The sequence below is a fragment of the Protopterus annectens genome, chromosome 6.part0, assembly GCF_019279795.1.
Source record: "Protopterus annectens isolate FY-2018-M chromosome 6.part0, PAN1.0, whole genome shotgun sequence".
Lineage (NCBI taxonomy): Eukaryota > Metazoa > Chordata > Ceratodontiformes > Protopteridae > Protopterus > Protopterus annectens.
Window position 1 is genome coordinate 1,336,396,509 of NC_056737.1, and position 19,427 is coordinate 1,336,415,935.

A 19,427-nucleotide genomic window follows, 5' to 3' on the forward strand; every position below is an offset into this window, starting at 1 on the left:
TCACTGCAGGGCCTTATTCCAACCAAATACCAGGTCATCTTCAACCTATTCTACAAGATATCATTCTTCCCATATTCTAGTGCTGTAGAACAGCATACTAAAGGAGCTGCATTCTTGAGATGCTGTCTTCAGATAAGATGTAAAACTGAGGTTTTATCTGACAATTTTGAAGGTAGTTCAGGTAAAACACAGTCTTAACAGGGTGTAGCTGGTGTTCCTCTCCTTGTCCTGCTACCACTCATTTTCTACCCCAGCCTACTGCTGCAGAGGAACATGGTGCTGTGCTCCTCATGTGCTGTCCTTCAGATAATATGTTAAAGTGGTCTCCTGTCTGATCACTTTAGGGTCATCTAAAATGGAACACAGAGCAGTGTATATTTCTTGGTCCTCCTTTTTATTATTGCTCTTCGTCATCATTCTGTCTGGTCACACGTCCTAATACCATCCTGTTGGTCCTCGTCCTTGCAGCATATTAGTGACATAATGTAGCATTACGTGGTGCTGTCCTAAGATGTTAAAATGTGTCCCATCTCATCATCTGGGAGACTGATCCATTCATACACATACTTATCATTGTACTACTGGTGATAATCCATACTTATGACTGTGCTACTGGTGATAATCCATACTTATCTTTGTGCTACTGGTGATAATCCATACTTATCATTGTGCTACTGGTGATAATCCATATTTATCATTGTGCTACTGGTGATAATCCATACTGGTGGTCCTCATACCACCTAATAAGCATACTCATATTATACCTATGCTTGCCTTTCTCATGCCATCCAGAGTAATATCCTCATGTCATCCTGGTTTTCCTCATTCCTGTTCCATCCTAGTGTTGTAGACCTGCAAGAGGGGTTGCTAGATTACTGAGATGCTGCTCTTCAAATATTAAGGTAAACTGAGGTCTCATCAGGCCACCTTGGTGGTAGAAGAAATGGAGCATACTCCTAGCAGTGTGTACCTGGTGTTAGTCTTCCTATAGTAGTGGTTCTTATCCTTGTTCAATCCAGCCATGCATCTTCCTCTCATCTTAGTGCTGTATTGAATAAGGAACTGGAGCATCAGGTCTGTGTGTTATCTGGATACGATCCTAAGTTGAAGTAACATCTGACCACACTAATGGCAACTCAGGTAGGCATTAAACCAAAGTCCCATCTTATCATGTTGAGGATTGCTCAGCTTGAACATACATTTATCACTGGGAAGGGGGGCCTCTTTGCCCCATCCTTGCATTGTCTGAATGCACATTCTGACCCCAGCAGTGTGCTTCTCATCCTTGTCCTATTCTTATGCTATGATGGAGGTGTTGCATTGCTAAGGTGCTATCCATTACAATCTCATCTGTCCACATTGGTGATAGGTCTGGTGGAAGACTCATTTCCCATGCTTTAACTGCTGCTACTCTGCCTGTCCTGGCAGTCATCATCTTTATACCATTTGAATGTGCATCTCGTCCCTTCCTGATTCTCCTTTTCCTTGTCTTATCTCAGCACTGAAGAGCAGCTTAAGGGGCATTGCACTTCTGAGGTATTGTTCTTCAGATAAGATGTTAACCTGAGGTAACATCTGATCATTTTGCTGCTGCCTTAGGTGAAACACAGACTTACATTTATATAGATAGAGCTCCTCAAACTATTCTAGTTCTCCTCACCACTTTCTCTCTCTCTCAGTTCTGTGTCTTCATCTCATATTGGTTCCTTCTTGCATCCCTGTTCTGTAGAATAGCATTAGGGGAGTGCTGGACTCCCAAGTTATTGTCCTTGCAGATGAATTTTATCTTGGGTCCAATATGACCACATCAGTGTGTAACTAGTGTTTCACATCCAGTATTGGTGTTTCTTATCCATGTTCCAGCAAAATGTGCATCATCTTGGTATCATGGGGTTCCTCACTCTTGTCTCATTCTAGTGATGTAGGGCAGCAAGGGGGCAGGTGTTGTAGTTCTGTGATTCTGTTATGGTTAAGATGTTTATGCTAAGCTCTCAGCTTATCATATTGGTTCTATCTCAGATGAAAGACACCAGTGACTCACTGGCAATACTCATTCCATCCTAGTGCTTCTTATTTTTTTCACATTCTAGTGCTCTAGAGCAGCATAAGGTAGGCTGCTGCACTCCTGAGTTGCTTTCCATCTGTTAGGATATTACAATGAGTTCTCATTTGACCATGTTGGAAGTAGATCAAGTGGATCACTCTTTTACAAATGTGTGTTGGTGGTCATTGTTCTGCACTCATGCTCTTCTTTCCGTTAGCATCCAGATACATTTCTTAATCCCATTCTAGTGTTTCTCATCTTTATCTTATCCTGGTTCTACAGCTCATTGTCATCTTAAGTGGGACAATGCACTATCATGGTGCTGTGATTTTTTTTTAAAGTGTTTTAAGATGTTTTAAAAAACAGTTAGCAGAATACAAATAATATTGAACAATGAAACATCATATAACAATATTTTCTAACATCAACAAATTAACATCAACTATTTACAATGGTGTCTACCAAATAATAAAGCTTATTAAAAGTTTTCCATTCTACCACTGCTTAATTTATATTATCAATGTCTAGTTTATTCTAACAACTCTTTAAATTTCAACCAAGTATTATAATATGAAGTGACTCTATCAATTCTCATCTTGATAGCTAATTTGTGTTGACATACAGTGCTGGGGTATTCTTAAAGTTCTTTAACGTAGGAGTAGATTCATTCTTCCAGTTAATGGTGATAACCTTTCTCGCCACAGCTAAAATTCTCTTTTACAGGAACTGGTACATTAAATAGAAGCAAAGATTCAGTTAGTTTAAGTTTATCATTAAATATTACATGTACAAAAGTGTTCATACTTCCCAAAATGGTTTAACTATTCTTCAGTCTTAAAACAGATGTTGCCAACCTGCTTTTAATTAATATTTACACCTCCAACATCCAATCTATTTCTTATACATTAATTCTACCTTATGCAGCATGATGAAAGTTCTCTGTATAAATTTCCAGGAAAATAATCTTCATTTTAATGAAAGAGTAGTTTGTTTTGATTATAACAATATTAATTGTCTTCTTTGCTTTGAGTATATTTATTTACCAATCAAAGTAATCCCAATAACTTCCCTTAGAAGATTTTTTTTATATTTTTGATTGTTTTATAAATTTTAGATAAATATCCTTTTCCAGAGATATTATAATAGTGTATATTAATTAAAAGCTCTACAAATTTAGGAGCCATATTTTTATTGATAAATGCATTAAATCAATTTTGTGACTAACAGATTGTCTACACATCTGTATATCTAACCACATTTCTTTATTGATATTATATTTATTCATAATATAATCAGTAGAATATACATTATATTTATCTACTAATGATGCCAAAGTAGTACATTTTTGTCTTTTTAAATTTGATATATTAGAAAAATTAATAGTGTTGATATTCTTCTTTGTATAAGCTATAATAATAGCCAAGCTCTATATTCAGGGGTTTTGAGTAAAATGTTTTTAAATACATTTAGTGTATTATTAGTATAATACGAGTTTATTGGCTTATTCTTACCTTCAGAGAAATAATCTTAATATTGAATATTTAAAATTTAGCCAAATCTTCACATGAATCTCTTTCCATTTAGCAAAATAATCAGGATTTAGCCATAAGGTTATTGTTTTGATGACTGATGATAATGTATATAATTCTAGATCTAGGAAACTAATACCCCAACTGTCCAATACCTTATATGATGATCTGATGCTAATTAGGTTTATTAGGAAAGCATAGGAATTTCAAAAGAACAGAATTAAATTATTTTATATATTCATTAGAAGGAGGAAGAGATATACATTGCAATATGTATAATATTTTCATTAGAATAATCATTTGATCAGGACAATCTGTCCTCCATTGTAAAAAACAAGTTATTCCATTTATCAATAAATTGTTTTATGCTGTCTAGAATGTTAGTATAATTGAATAATATTATATATTTCATCTCATCTGTTAAGATAATTCCTAACTATTTAATTTAACTGTCTCCTAAATATATTTGAAAAACCTTCCTTTTATTTTATGTAGATCATTATTTATAAGAAGAATATTGGTTTTATTATTTTCTCAGGAGTTACTGTTGAATTAAATACGGCTTGAAGAGATAGCTCATTATCATTTAAAGTTAACAAAATATTGTCAGCAAGAATGTGTATTTCAGAATTGGGATTATCATTTATTTTAAATCCTTTAATGTGTGTATTTAACCTAATATAGTTTGTAAAGGGTTCCATAATCAATGCAAATAATAGTGGTGATAATGGACAACCCTGTTTAGGGCCTTTAGTAATCCTAATTGATTTACAAATATATGAATCAAATTTTATGTAAGCAAGGGATTTCTAAATAAAAAGTTTAATCAACTGTATAAATATATTTGAGAAATTGTATTCTTCTAGTCATCATCATCATTAACCCGTTTCTTCCCATTTTCAATGGGGTCGAGATGTCGGGCTGTCACCATCTCTCTCTCTCTATTCTTTGTCACACTTCTGCCTTTTTCAACACACATTTCTGAAAGTCGCAGATCTTCTCTCACACAGTCGTTCTACCTCTTTGCTGAATGCCCTCATTTCCTTTTACCTTCTTCCTTTCTGTCCCAAATCTTGTTCACCAGATTGCCTCCTGCATTTCTGCAGATGTCCAAACCACTATAATCATTCTATTTGATCTTTTTTGCAATGGAAGCTACTTTGGCTTCTGCTCTTATGTCCTCATTTCTTCATCTGTCTCACAGGTTGTATCCTAGCATCTTCTCGGGCACTTCTAATATAGTTAACAAATATTCCCAATTAACTGAACAAAAGCACTATTAATATCTAGACTAACCAAAGTCAACTTTTCTTTTGTAATGTTAACATATTCTATTACTGTAACTATTGTTTTTAATATTAAAATAAGAATGTATGTTGATTATAAAACCTGTTTGATCCTCATTGACTAATAAAGGAAGAAATTGTTTAATTCTATTTGCATATATTGTCATAAATATTTTATAATCAATGTTTAACAAAGAAATTGGTCTATAGGAGGAACAATTTGTTGGGTTTTTGTCTGGTTTTATGATAGGGGAAATAAGAGTATATTTCCATGATAGGGGAACATTTAAGTCACTAACGAATATATTTTCAGTAATATGACTAGTGCTTCCTTTGACATCAATTTATATAATTCTGGCATAATGCCATCATTACCAGATGTTTCATTAAGTTTTAATGTATTTATTTATTTGGTCCTGAAATTTGCCATTAAGATAGGTTTATCTATTCATTTTATCTGATATTTCTATAATTTGTTATGAATATTTTCTTTTACAAAAGATTTAATTATTTCATTTTATCCTATTATTATTTTGGTTTAATTTTTAAAAAAAATTTAAATGCTTCTAATATTCCTTCTAAACAAGTAACCTTCTTATTACTTAGGCTAAAAATGTCTTTAATATTATTAAATTTAATGATCACTTTTGATTTAATAGCTAACATATGTAAATTATTAGGATTTAAAGAGTAAGATTGGATTTTAATCTTTTCTAAATGTATTATAGCTTTATGTTATAGAATCTCTAAATATTTTACATTTAATGTATTAAATTCTTCTGTTAGGTATTTAGTACCATTTTGTATATTTAATTTTAACTTATCAAATTTTCCTTGTAATTCCATTGGTTCTTTGTCCCATTGCTTTTTCTTATTTATATACCAACATGTTATTTTACCATATAGATAATCTTTTAAAGAATCCCATAAAAGTATCTCTGAAGCTTCTCCATTATCTATAAATTTCTGAGTTTCTTCAAAAATATTACTTGAATTCTTTTAATTTAGTTATGTAAGGGTATTATTCTAAATGATATGTTTGTTATCAGTGTTTAGAATAATTTCAAAAGTAATGGCATTATGATCTGACAAAGGACATAAAACTACTTTAAATTTTCCAAAACTTGTTGTTAGGTCATTTGAAATATAGACTCGCAGCCAGATTCAATAAAGCCTACACAGTCCATTTATACCGCGACGTGCACATGGTGACGCACTGTTTTGGATTCAATAAGTGGCTCTTCATGGTGTGTAGAGCTGCGCACCACCACACAAACAAGGTAAACACCTGCAAATGACTGCATAAGCAGCTGAATTGTATGCTAATCAACCAATCCAAGATGGAGGAGCTATTCAACAAGCTATAAAGCAACCATGTAGACTCAGTACTGGTTTTCCCTGTGAATTCCAAAACCTATTGAAATACAGCCACGGAAAGTAGTCTACACAGAAACAACGTTAGTGGATGCTGTTGCTTTAATTCATGTGTATGTGCAGCAGGTTGAAGTCTATGCTGCTGCTGATGCTAATAGACCATGGCCAAGAAAAAGAAGAGTTTTCAGGCCCTGTTTAACGTATCACAATCTACATGAGGTGGAAACTGTAGAGAGCTACAAGGTGGATAGAGACACACTATAGGTTTATAGGTGTTTACTAGGCTAATGAACACAAGGGCCTTTTTAAGCCTAGTTATCCATCCCAAATCTCTGACAAGTTCTGATACCCTTGATAAGTGTAAGCATGAGCCTGTGAGATGAACCATTTACAGGTTATCTGTTTCCATTAAAGACATAGGTGCCAAACCAGGGATGAATTTCTGGTTTCCCATCCAATTGTCCAAGTTGCACTTGAATTGGGTTAGGGAGGAACTCTGCTTCAGATGGCTGGGGAGCCTGTTCCATAGATGGGGTCATCTCTAGGGTGCATACCTATCTCTCCAGCAGGTATTATTTATATCACAGACAAGGTTTAAGTCTTTAGAATGGGTAATTATCTGTTTGTTTTGTGGCTATGCAGGAGGTCCATCAGAGTGGGGTCTGACAATGTCCTGTATGCCAGGCATAGATCTCCCTTCAAAAGCCTGTAGGAGACAGAATACAGAGATAGGGCCTTGAGGCGGTCTGCATAGGACATTTTGCTTAGGCTCTGTATTCTTTTAGTGAGGAACCTCTGTGGATGTTCCAATTGTTGGATATGCCTGGTTAGGTACATACCAAAAGGGGCATTGTACTCAATGATAGGTTTGATGAATGCTGAATACAGTGGAACAATGAATTCCTTGGACTTAGATGCCATACCTTTGTTTATAAGTTGTGCAACATAGAACAATTTCCTCACCACTGTAGACACATGATGATCAAAGGCTAGACTACTATCTGTGTCCCTAAGTCCCTGACTATTGGGTCAACTCTAAGGAGTGTGTTATCAATATGATAGTTACCAGGGATGGATGACTTCCCAAAGGATACTATTATGCATTTCTTATAATTTAGTTTTAGTCCATGGCTCTGACACCAGTTATTTATCTGTGTCTGCCTCTCCTAGAGAACATTTGTGTCAGTGTGAGATTCAATGACAGCTCCTAATTTGCAATCATCTGCAAGTTTAGTCAGCTAGAGACCACTGACATTGGCCTTGACTTCTGAGAAGTAAATGCCAAAAAGGAGCGGTCTAAGGACTGATCCATGAGGGACTCTACTTGTGACTGGCCTCTTTGTAGAGGTGGACTCCCCAATTCTAACTTCCTGGGTCCTGTCTGTGAGCCATTTGGTTATCCACCGGGTGACATACGGGTTTGTACCTAACCTCTTGAGTTTGTCAACAATGCCCGAGTGGGGTATTGTGTCAAATGCCTTGACCAGGTCAAGGCAGGCAGTGTGAATGATTTTACCCTCATCCGTTGCTTTGTTGACCTTCTCAAAGAAATCCACCAGATTGAGTAGGCATGATCTGCCCTTGATGAAACCAAACTGGGTTAGGTCCAGTGTCTGAAGGTTTACTATATCTCTATTGATCATCTCCATGATACTTCTTTCCATGGCTTTATATATACGACTAGTGAGACTTATGGGTCTGTAGTTTCCAGGGTCAGTAAATGGCCCACCTTTGTGCAGAGGGATGACTGTTGCCTTTCTCAATTCATGAGGTAAGAAACCTGTTTGGAGGCTACAGTTAAATAGTAATTCCAGAAGCCCTGATAGGTCATGTTTCATGCTATTTAGAAGGCATCCTGAGATATTATCTGGGCCCAGTGATGCAGTGTTCTTGGTCTTAGAGAGAACGTTAAGGACCTGCTCCCTAGTGATAGTAGTGGGAGCTACAGTTGATGATATTTCCAGAAGGAAGGTTGAGGGGGAGAGAGGGGTAAAGTTGGAGCTGAATTTATCAGCCAGGAGGTTTGCTATGTCTTCTAGCTCGGTATAGGTGGCTCCATTTACAATGAGCTCTGCACACAATTGTGTATTGCCTTTGAGGTTGCAGACATAGATAAAGAATGCTTTGTGGTTGTCCTCGGCTTGGGAGGCCAAACTTACCTCAAACTTGGCTTTGGTAGACTGTCCTCTGAGGTGTTTGTTTAGTTTGATGAGAGTACTTTTATCCTGCTGGGTGCTGCACCTCCTATTTTTTACCATGATTTTCTTCCTTCTGTCATACAGCCTATTAATTTTGTGATTCCACCAGGGTGGCTTGTTTTTTGAGTTAGTTCTGTACTTCTTCCTGGTGGGTACAGCTGCCTCTATGCAGCTATTAACATGCTTGTATAGGGTTTCTGTGAACAGTTTTGCATAGACAGCAGTGTTCTCAGGGTTTATTGAATTTTGCCTATGGTGATTTGGACATGGAGCAGCTCATATGCATTATCCTGGTTGTCCAGCCTTGAAGTATATTTATCTTTGATGTAAATAGAGACCTCTCCACCTTTAGTCCCTGCCTGTGAAGTAACTGGTCTAAATGTGTGGAAGGCATTATAACCTAGCACTGTTGGTGTGCTCTCTGCGTTTTTAAACCATGTCTCAGTGACCCCACATAGGTCAGCATTCTCTAGAGTAAAGAGAGCTTCTAGGGGAGTGGAGTTTTTTGTTTAGACTCCTAGCATTGAGCAGTAATACCTTTAGATTTTCTTGGTTTTGATTTGCTATGTCAGAAGTACTTTCAGTTTGGCATTGCCTAAAAAAGGCACTATGGGGGAAGACAGTGTTTTAGCTAATATCCGAAAGAGTGGAGAGGTGCAGACCATCTCTGGCAAAGCAGCATGGTCTGTTGACCATCTCCTTCCATGCTGACAAATATTGCACCCCCTTAGAATGACCCCAGAAACTAAGCCAATTATTAAAGTCAATCATATTTTGTTTGTATTGTGGCATCATCCTTGGAGAAGGCAAAATGTTGCTCAATGGTAGGTTCATACCAGCCTGAGACACATATTCCTAGAGCTCCATGATGTCTCAATTCATATAGTCTAGGGAGGTATGTCTCAGGTCATTTTCTCCCACATGGACTATGACTGAGTCATATTGGAAATTGTCATCCAATGACCTGAGTGCCTACATAATGTGGCAGATTCTATCCCCTGATAATCAACTGACCGTGACTTTCTCAACCTGTACCATCCTCAATTCAGACCAAGGACAAACAGAGGGGAACCAATACCAGTGGAGACAAAAGTATATCCAGCACTTAAAAGTTTAGATACAGGAACCTTTCAGAGACCAACAGGGGACATGCTAGGAGTGTCACAGGCATCAGCATCCAGGATCCTTTCAGAGACCAACAGGGGACATGCTAGAAGAGTCACAGGCATCAGCATCCATGATCCTCCATCAATTCCTGAATGCTATTCTCCAACATGCCAGTAACCACATATATTTTCCCCTGTACACCTGAGGAATGGGCCACAAATATGCAGGAATTCTACCCTGTAGCACACTACCCTGAAGTACTGGGTCCCATTGGTTGTACCCATACTTTTTCACAGATGGACCTCAGAAAGTGTGTACAGGAAATAACTCCTTAGATAACATCACTCTTAACACTGGAGTCCCACAAGGATGTGCACTAAGTCTCTTGCTGTTCATCCTGTTAACACACAATTGTACAGCCAGGTACAATACAAACCACATCATCAAGTTTGCTGATGACATAACAGTGTTGGGCCTCATTAGTAGCAACAATGAAACATCGTATGGAGATGAGGTGGAGCAACTGACTACCTGGTGTAGAAATAACAATTTAACACTAAACATAAACAAGACAAAATAGATAATTGTGGATTATAGGAAAAATCACACAGAACATTCTCTCCTTACCATCAATGGGGAAACAATGGAAAGAGTGAGAAGCACAAAGTTTCTGGGACTGCACATCGATGATATTGTGCATTAACCTGGATACCAGTCTCATCTAATACTTAATGCTATATTCACCATGATTGTTAACTTATAGGCCATCTAGAGCAGTAGCAATGCAGTAAAATATATCTTCTTTCAGTGCAATACATGTTATGAATTTGTAAATTAACCATAGTGCAATACTCTAAGGTCCATAGTGCAAATACTCTAATGTTCACAGTGCAATACTTAAATGTCTATTTCTGTGCAAGGATCAATGCAATGTCTTAACCAAGTATCTATGCAATACTAAAGTCTCATGTAAGTAAGTGTTCACTGTGAAAAGTGTTAAAATGTGTTTCTTATTATGTGCATTATTAGTTTGTCTACTTGCATGTCTGTGATGTAATAGCTAGGTGTTATATGTGTAAATGTCTGTGAAAATAGTCTATATGTTGTCTGCACATTGAGTCCAGAGACACTGAATTTTGATAAATTTTTGCACTTGTGATTTCTGAATGACAATAAAGTTTATTTTGACTTTTAACTTTGATATATAGAAATCAAAACACCACCCATGGACCAGGGAGAAAGGTTTACATAAATAAAAAGGACTTCTACTCCATTAACTGCCAAGTCATGTGTAACACTAAGAGAATCATCTTGAATATGTGTGCTGGCAACCCAAATATCTGGCACATCTCTAAACTATCAGATGTTCACTAGGGGGGATATCCCACACGGTCATTTACTGGGGGATGCAGGTTATGAACTGGAACCATGGCTGATGACACCCATCAGAAATGCAGACACACCTACTGAAGAGCGCCAAAATGAGGAGCATGCTCAAACTAGAAATATCAAAGAGCATGTGTTTGGGCTGTTGAAGTCACGGTTCAGGTGCCTAGATACATTTGGGGGAGCCCTGCAGTGCAATCCATTGGTGTGTTCTGAAATATTAACAGTATGCGCCATGCTACACAACATCATCCTGAGAAAACAGCTTCAGCAGGATCAACAAGGGGAAAGGGCACACACACCACCACCAATGGCAAGGTCACCACAGCCACATGCAGGTGAGGAGTCAGAGGGGAAGCAGCAGCTGCTGTGGGTGTAGGCAGATGTAGGCATGCTCAGTATGGCCTTGCATTGGATAAAAGACAATACAAAGCACACTCACTTACCACCTAAGAGCCTAAAACTTTCCTGCTATGCACATAGATATAGTAACATTGATGCCAGGCAATGCTCACAACCATACCTCTCAACCTGGAAACATGAAAAATCTGGACAAGACCCATGAAAAATAGGCACATATTTGTATGTTGATTAACATATAATTTGCATACATAATTACATAACCCCGCCCACTCCAATGGAATTGTGGGACTCCAGCCTTCAAACGCAAACTGAAGAACAGACAACCAAAATATGGCACCAGAGTCCACCTGCAGCCATTCCAATGTCCCATTACCTGTCTATTTCACCCTATTTACCATAAAAACGAATGTGTGCATACTGCTTTACTTCTACAATGATTATTTTGATTTTATTTTTACATTTTATAGCACAATGCACAAACACTAATAGTCAGCTGCTAAACAAAGCTGCTAAACAAAGAAATACTGTCTCACAATGAAAATAGACTTGGCATTAAAACTTCTCTGCCCTTGAAATTCACATTCATTGAAACAGCATTGAAACCCACACATCACATCCAAAGAAAATGCATCTGGCCAGTGGTGGATAAGATTATTTTGGACTGTTTTTGAATCATTGGCCCCTTGCACACAAAACAAGAAACATACATGTGTTCTTTGATACACCTTCCTGACTTTATTAAATTATATTCCTTGTATAATACAGCACACTTGTTAGACAGAGTGCATTTTAAACTTATTGTTTGAAAATTTTTCCAGTAGGCAGTGAAACAAAATGCATGACCCAATAATAACAAAACTGCCCAGTTCAGAACAAGTCCATCATAAAAGTCTGCTTCCACACCCACACAATATATATCAATGTATATATATATATATATATATATATATATATATATATATATATATATATATATATCTATATATATATACAACGTCCCTTTTGGTATGTATCTCACAAGACATCTACAATAACTGGAAAGGCCACAGAAATACCTCACAAAGAGGATTACTGGCCTCAAACAGATGCCCTACGCAGACTGTTTAAAAAAACTCCAGCTTTACTCCATCGCATATCACCTACTCAGAGGGATATCTGCCTAACATACAAAGCTATGTCAAACCCAGAGCTGTTGGACATGCTCCACTTAAAGAAATCCCAATCCCTCCGAGCTACACGCTGTAGCGACTTAAACCTTGTCACCACAATAAACAGAACATGCTAGAGGGATAGATTCCTGTCCCAGAGACTTCCCATACTCTGGAACAGACTACATATCTATGTCAAAAAGAGCTCCTCATTAGTACTCTTCAAGAAAAATCTTGATGATTGGATGGGAAATAGGAAATTCACCCCGGGGATCACTTCTGTAGCTCTGCTCAACAGGGGCACAGGAAAAGAATTTTCTTGGGTGGCAAAAGCCAGGGTACCTTTTTGGCTAGGCTTATATATGCCCTAGGGCCAATAGCCTAGTACCTACCTATTAACCTATAAAAATAGAATGACAGTAGTGTAAGCCATATGCATCTTAAACAGCTTCTCACACATTTTCAATTTCAGTTTTTTTTTGGGGGGGGTGACAAACATTTTAGAAAGTTGTTAAAATAAAATGTTGTGTTACCACAATGCATTTCACTGCCAAGTCTTGAACCCAGGACCCTGTGCATTACAGTCAGAGCTACATACCACTATGCCAAATCAGCAGTTTCCTGAAAGATAGGAAGACTGAAACTTAAATGGCTATCATTTAGTGAATTCAGTTCTCACTTCTCACCATAGGTCTCAACCTGATGAAGCTGACACCATGACATATGTGATGATGTCAGCTAAAACAAAACAGGATAAAAAGCTGGGAAAAAGTCAGAAATAAATGGGTGCCATTCGGGAATTGTAGCACCCCATTATTTGGACCCCAAAAACTCAGTAGAAACCGAGTAATTCGGTATGGTTGGGAGATTTGCTCACAACCTTTACCTACTCATGTAATGGCTGTGTACTCCTAGCATCAGACAGACTCAGCCCTGAACTAAAACTGTTGCAACTGCTGGATTTACAAGGTAAGTGTTGAACCTGGAGTGTTGTTGTGTCCTTCGGCTTTTCCCGGTTAGGGGTCGCCACAGCAAAACTCCGGTCCGCTAATGATTGCAGTAGATTTTTGCGTGCCGAGTTGCCAGCTCTGATGCACAACCTTCAACAAAGGTACACCCATTCACGCATGTCTCCACACAGAAGACGCTCTAGCTGAGAATCGAACAGGACAACATCATACTGTGAGGTGACAACGCTACCGCAGCACCACCACCGCTGTGTAATAATGTGAATGACTGCCATATTCTTGCATGTTGTTACTTGGTAGTGTAAACAAGTAAAAGGTTGGAGGTTTGTACAGAAATAACTTTACCATGTGACAGCAGAGACTTATTTAATTTATATGTGCCTATTATTAAGCAATAGGCCTCAGGCATCAAAGATTCAAGCAGTCATACCTCTCAAAAGTACTGATGGTGACTGCATGCCCTCAGTTTAGCAGAATACATTTGTACTGGAAAATCATTAAAGAGAAAAGTTTGAAAGTATTGATACACATTTCAGTTTCAGACTTCACAACCCTCGCAAGATCATTAACAGTAAAGAAGGAAATATTTTGATGCTATCAACTGTCTAACTTTCTAAGACCAATAAAAATCAAAGGTACAATTACCAATTCAGCATCACAAATGCAGATATATTAAGCACTAAGTCAGCTATGCACCCTAAGATTCAGATACAAAGCTTATATATCCCTGAATCCAAAAGATACAAAACAGGGATATGGCACTGTTATCAGTAGCACCAATGTCAAGGAAATGTTGTTCTGCACTTTCCTGGGAGCTGTTTGGATCCCTGACAATGGACACAAACTCTTAATTTGCTGTTAGTGGTGGCTCTGTAGCAGCCACCCCCCATACCCATCCAGTCATGAGCCACTGCAGCTGCTCTGCTTCATGCAGATGAGATCATGTCAGTGGCCCTATGGTGCACCTGATCATATGTTCTGCTGTGGCCACCTACTGCATTAATGTCTGTAACTATCTGCTCCCAAATTTGCATTCTGCCTGAGATATCTCCACATCCCCTCTCAAGCAGGAAGGCACCATGTCACCTAAAAGCTTCCACAATGACTTGATTTTCAGGGTCAGTGAAGGGTGTTTTTTGAGGATTGAGAAACCCAGGTGGCATAGTCCTAGGTGTCCTAAAAGACAACAGAAGGATAATACAAATAACTATCACACAACTACAAAATAACTGTTCCCAGATAAAACAGAAAAGGTAGCATTTCAGTATTTCCCACTGGGGAAACATAAAACAGTCTAGAGCTTTGAAATATGAACAACAGGCTGGATGCAAAAAAGGAGAGTAACGGTAGCAAAATATCCTAGTTTTGCCATAACAGAAATGCAGCTTTTCTCCTCCACCCCCAAAAGAACAGACAAATGACACATTTTGCTAACAAACCATCTTTGAAATCATAAAATTGCTATCAAATGAACTATCCCTGAAACATGTCTACAGATTTAGCACAGAACATTCCAATTTAAGGTATTGATAATCATATATACCTTTGAAATGCCCATGCAATCAATACACTTATAATGAATGCATATAGATAAAAGTATAGCCTTTGTTAGTACCAAAAAAAAAAAAAAAAATATATATATATATATATATATATATATATATATATATATATATAAAACTATTAAACAGATTTTTCTTAATTACAGTACATTTCAGCATATGCATTATATAGCTGATAAAATGTAAGCTTACCTTCTTAAGTTCAGTACTTTTTTGTGCAGATATATCCCAAAGTAATAACCTTTTTTCTATGTTATCCACATAGGTCTCCTCACCTTCAGCTTCCTTAGTTATGCAGTTGCCTTTTTATGGTGTAGATTCAAGGCTGTCAGTAAAGTGAAGATGGAAATGAGGTGTGAACTCATTGGAATTGCTGAATCCCAAATACTTGTCTCCATGTTGCAAATGAAAATATAGTGCAGGCACTCCCTCTGTGTTTATTTGTAATGGATTGCAACATGTGAATGATTGCTGGTAGACAGGAAAAAACACAACAGCAATGTAGACTGCCCTACTTCCAGTGAGTGTGTCAGGTTAGACTTAAAAATGTTAGCTGTAATTTTGTCAGTGTTAGAAATGTAAGTAAGTAGGATAAAATTCACAGGTTCTGTTCATTAATATGCAACCTCCTCTTCATTTGTTGCCAACTGCATATTATATTATTGCCGTTAAATATCCTCACACATTTTAAGAACAGTGATATAGAATGTCTTACAGACTGCATGTCTCAGATTATTGGTCAGACAAAAGAAGAATGAACAACAAACACAGAGAGGTAAGACAGAGCTGCATATTTGCAAGCAATATAACTGTCTGTTTGATAACTCGGTGTACTACAGGCATAATTAATAAATGTACAAATAACTGTTATATGGTTTCATATTACAGTAGATAAGGTTGCAGCTGGTTGCATACAGAATGATTTCAATTCCTTTTTGCAAAAGTGTTTGTGTGGCAAAGAGGGATAAGGTACACTTACTGTGTTCTTAAGGTTTAGTGGACTGAGAGTTCAAATCCCGAGCTATGTAGAAATATTTAATGTGTACTATTGTTTTGTAGTGTGTATGTCATAAATTGCTTTTCCTCATTTCAACTACTTTTCCCTTTTTTTCCTTTTTATTGGGGGGCAGAATTTGTAAAATGTATGGCTTAGCGCAAACAAGGGAAACAGAGAAAAAATGAATGTCAAGTTTGGCTGTGGTGCAAACTGGACTACTGGCCCACCCAGGAAGCAGACAGAGCACTGCAGGACACCTGCAAACTGGGTATCTGTAAAATGGCAAAGTAAAAAACAATACATTGTTGTAATTTTTGTCTTCCATCGTGCAACTGTGCTTACTAGTGTTGCACGGTGGTTAGCAAGGTTCCCTAACAGCTGCAGCCATTGAACCCCTGCAGGCAGGACGCAGGCAGCCAATAACTGAAATTGGATACATTCAATTAATTCTTTTGGGCATCTTGCAAACATGCTAAGCAGCATTGCAAGGCAGTTAACACACAGACCTTAAGAATGATTAGGAAATTAGGGAATGTCATGTAAGTAGTCCTGTGGCAGCAGGTGTAAGTGTAGGCTGGAGTACAGATGGTCCTGGGTTCTAGTACAGGTTTATGCAACCTATTTTTACTGTTGTGACAGTGCAGTTTATAGCAATAAACTGAAAAATAGTCATGTTATTTCAACAATCTTGTGGCAACAGGTGCAAGTGTAGGACTGCCATACACCTGGTCTTGGGTTCTAATACAGGATATTCCATACACTTTTACTGTTGTTCCACTTCCCATTATATTCATGCTCACTTATAACACTTTAGATAGTGGAGCTGATATGAATTATATGTATGAGGGATGAGACACCATTACTGTGTTTCCAGATGTATGACTGAGGCTATACTGTCTACTACATTTCTGTAACAATAATTCTGCTATCTGGACTTGCATGGCCTTCACAATTACATAAGAAACATACATAACCGGATCTATATACAATAACTTTGTTAGGTCACACACACACACACACACACACACACACACACACACACACACACACACACACACACACACACACACACACACACACACACACGTGTAACAGCTCAAACTGTCAGCTGTATTTATGAATGATTCCTGGCTATGTCTGAGCAGCAATTCTTCTGTGGCAAAGATGGAAAATCAGTGATGTGGAAGAAAAGGTTTTGTCCCTTATGCCTAGGTTTGAATCAAACAGTGTAAAAATAAATTTTCCTCATTGTATAAAGACAAAAACAAAAGTGTCAGGTCATTACATTTATGCCCCCAGTGCATATCTACAAACTTAACTCACCTAACAGTTACCTTTCAGTTTCCAATATATATTTCCAGGCTACATCAGTATGTATGCAGCAGAAGAGAAGTGTTATTGTAGCTTTAAAAGTTAAAGATAGATTTTTGTATCTTTTATATAGTTGTATCAAATTGAACATGCATATCCCAACTGTGAAAGCAAGTATGCATGCATTAGTCTGTAGCACAAACCAATTGTAGGAGACAAATAGTAGACTGTAGTCAGAGGTTATGGGTTGAAATACAATGATTCACAACTATACAATACTGTTAATTATTTAATAATATTTACATTAAATTAAAAACTTTATACCAGTGGCACAAATGCCCTGCTGTAAACTGTAAACTGTAATCTGCACTGTTGAAGAAATGGATAGGTATGGTTCTTTCCTACCTCTCTCCTGCACATTCCTGTATTGCTTTCCTATAATCTGGTAAAAAAATAGAATCACATGCAACACACATAAGTAGCTGAAAAAGCAATGGATCCCTTCAGTTTTTGGCTTCTGTGTTTGCATGGAGTTTGGCATCATGCAGCAATGCCAAGTGATGGTGAGTGGTGGTACAATGCCATGGTTACCTCCACGCAATGCCACTTAACTCTGTTGCACTTTGCCAACAGACAGCAACACATGTACTTTAAACAGTTAATGTTATTCCATTATCACTGTTTATTTAAAAGTCTTAGATACAACTGAATTTGAACCCAGTATCATCTGGGCTCAAAAAGAAATGCGTCACTGGATTTACACCTTCTACCAAAGAGTCAGTAGGTGTGTTTCATTGACTCAGTACTAACTCAGACTTGTAGCAATGTGGCTCACATTTATGCACTCTTTACCTATGTGCAAACAGAGAAAGTAATGGTAATGTGCATTTCGCATTCTCAAGCACTTTGCAAACCATTGTGCAAACCCGCTGCTCACTGTGCTATGGAAAACTAAATAGTTTAATTTATTAGTGCTATTTAGTGTCCATTTCCTGTTTATGATATGAAATTACATATGGAAAGATAACAAACTGAAGGCCCTATCTAACAATATGTCACATATTTACAATACAGTCATGTGTTACCCCCCTCCAAACACTGTGTCTCAGTACGTTTTTCACACATATATCAACTACACTACATAAATTAATATGTTGTGTGATATGCAATGCACATCAATCTGGTAATATGCAGAACTAGAACAAATGACCCATAAGCCTAAACAGCCTTATCTGCAAGGCTATGCAAGGAATCATCATGGACAGTATTCATAGGGATATAGGTGACCTTCAACACACTTGACCCAACATATTTCCCATTTTAGTTTTGTCAAGGGTAGATCTTGCTTATTAAATTTAGTGAACATTTTTGATAATGACCCCAAAGTCATGGATGAGGGATAACAGGACATTCCACCTATGTTGATTTATCCAAGGCCTTTGACACTGTCCCTCATTCAGGTAGTATAGAGAAACTCTCCTGTTTGGGGATTAGCCCATACATTACTAGATGGATAACCAACTGGCTCACCGACAGAATGCACACTGTCATAGTTGGGGACTGCAACTCCATCACTTGCCCACTTACCAGTGAAATACCAGAAGGATCTGTGCTGGGCCCTCAACTGTTTGGAAACTATTTCTCTGATGTCCAGGCAAAGATAGATTGCCTGTGTCTTACCAAGTTTGCATATGACTGTCAACTGGGTGCACTCATATAGACTCCCCCAAGGATGTTAACATACTACAGAAAGGGCTGACACAGACAAATGATTGGTGCAAAACTCAAGGACTGAACCTTAAAGCAAAAAATGCCTCATTGTCTCCTTTGGCATTGAAGTACCTCTGATAATTATGATATACGTAGTACCCCTGTAAGCTCAAACACAGTGTTGCGAGACATGGAACACATGTTGATAACAAGCTACACTTTAATCAGTATGTGTCCATAGTGGTTAGACACACATTCTACATTGTGTACCTCATAAATAAGGGCATTACATCCAAGGCTAGGGAGGTCATAGTTCTGCTGTACTCAACCCTTATTAGACCACTAATTGAGTACAATACTCCCTTCTGTCTGTACCTCACCAGACCCCTGGAGCAACTGGAGAAAACACAGAAGGTTTGTGAAAGGGAGAATTTGGGGCCTCCA